Raw genomic sequence first — 2,498 nt, forward strand, 5'->3', positions numbered from 1 at the left:
CATTGGGAATTTTAACAATGGAATGCGGTACTCTGTTCTGATGGATCTAAGTTTGAAATTTGTGGATGAAAGCGAAGTCAGCTTGTACACCGAAGACCTGGAGAACCTCACAACATGCAATGTTTGCATCCCACTGTTGTACACGAGGGGGGCTCTGTGACTGTCTGGGGTTCTAACTCAGCCTTTGCTGTTGCAAAACTTGTTCAAATCAATGGGACGCAAACAAAAGAGAAGTACAAGCAGATCCTGCAGCACCATGCAGTTTCCAGTGGAAATATTTTAATCAGAAGGCAGATTTATTTTCCAACATGATAATAATCCAAAGCACACTCCGAATACAAGGTTCATACGGGTCATGGAAATCCTGGAAAGTCATGGAATTTCACTGACATTCATGGAAAATCCTGGAAATTGAGAGTGAATGTATTCTGTTGTTTTCATAACAAGTTACGTTTCAGAGAGTTGTGTGTGTAAGTCTTTCGTTCCATACTCGGAACACAATTTCCCATCGACGCATTGCAAAACTGCAGCTCAGAATATCTCGAGCAACATTCTCACAGTAAAACGACCTGTCTCTCTTCTGGTTTTGATATCTGGCCTGCTTTGTTCTTTACAGGCCTTCTGTATGGAGCCCACTCCATTGTCATGTTTACAGTTACCTAATCTGTTATTCAACTGAAGCAGGATAGTGGTCGACTTTAAATACTTGATAATTTGCATAATCTTTTGGATTTTGGTGTCAAAGATCATAGGGCATGGCATAGAACAACAACAACATGCATTTTAAGGCCATTTTCCCTGCTAGAGTGGGGGTTAGCCTTGCGGTCCCCATGACAATCTTCTCCATTTTGCCCTATTTTCTGCATCTGCATGGCATGTCGGGTGAAAATTAGATACTTGACAACAGCAGAAGGGATTCAAATCAAACTTGGTACAAGTATGTATAATGATGTAATAATGTAGGTGGGGGCATATCGGTTGATGTCACGACGTTTAAGAGTGTAATTATAGTTTTTTCCGACTCCTCAATACATGTGAGAATATCCCTTTATATTTAGTGTCCTGTATTTTCAGTTTTTATTGATAACATTTCCCTTTGCACCATCATGCTCCCAGAAGTAATGCAACGAGCAGCAAGGTTGTGGCATATGAATGAATGGACCAGTCAAGTGATTTCATTACCAATTCCAAATTACCAAATGAGGAATTTATTGTCATACATATGCGATACACATACAATGAGAAGTGTTGCACAGTATTCGCCATCGTCATGCTTTCCCTCTGTTTTCCCTTCATTATAAAGCAAGCCTGAACCCATATTTGTCTATACACTACATGGTGGGTTTTACAGCCCTGAAGGAGGGGCCCAAGCACGTTGAGGTCCCAGCCTTGTGGCCTTCAGCCCTCGAACGAAGTTTATGCTTCTACATTGCCAAGGATGTTTTTTTTTTGGAGCAACTGTTTTCATCATGATCATGATCTCCTGTTTTCCTGCAGCTTGGTTTGTGTGAAAGGGAGCAAAGATCACCTGTGCTTATCTGATGCTTTCTGAATGAATGCTGCACATATGGGTTTGTGTGACTTAACCAAAGAAGCTCTTGGCTTGTTTTTAAATGTGTTCAGGTATATATTGCATTTGTGATTGGAGTTTTGTTCCCCAGGACACTGCTTCAAATTGTATAGGGGTTCTAAAAACATTATTAGCAGAAAAATGATAGTTATTATCATGTGTATTTTAATGTGATTCTGCTTCGTCCGTATAACAATATCGACATTCTGACTTTTTGGAAGAATTCGAGAAATATCCTCTGTCAATTGTTTTAATGTATTGTGTGTCCATTGTTGTGCAAGGATAACAATTGTTTCTATTTGTTTAAATTGTAATGTGGAGTTACAAAACAAAAAGCAGCTTGCTTTAAGTTACTTCCAAGCATTTGAATGGTCACTGTTAACTGCCGTCTACGCAGACCTTTTTTCATTTATTTTTTTGATGTTGAGTCCTCGTGTATGTGGTCAGAGATTTACACTACTCACAATAAGTTAGGGATATTGTGGGAGTGAGTTTTTTTTTTAATGGGGGTTAGGGTTACGGTATTGAAATCAAGAATGCTGTGTTTTCACACTCATTAATAACCATAGAATTAGGACCAACAACTTTTTTCAACATAATTAATACACTAAATCAACCACACCGAAGAACCTGCCAATATCCCGAACTTATTGTGAGTAGTTTACTACATCATGGACCAGCAGGATGCGCGACAGGGCTCTCTCAAATGGATGTGGGTTATTGGCCGAAAGGTCATCGTCTATCATGAAAGTGAATGGGTGCTTTCGTGCATGGCTGTGTACCGTTATCTGTTATTCCCCGTGATGTAAAACGATTGTCGTAATTACATTGCCATTGGTTTCTGGTTAATGAATGTCGATTCGTTAAAGATGACTGCTGTGTTTACACATTTTCAGTGGTTGTTGTTTTCCCGCTCTTTTAACTCGTT

The sequence above is a fragment of the Myxine glutinosa genome, chromosome 12 (assembly GCF_964187855.1).
Source record: "Myxine glutinosa chromosome 12, kmMyxGlut1.1, whole genome shotgun sequence".
NCBI classification, from domain to species: Eukaryota; Metazoa; Chordata; class Myxini; order Myxiniformes; family Myxinidae; genus Myxine; species Myxine glutinosa.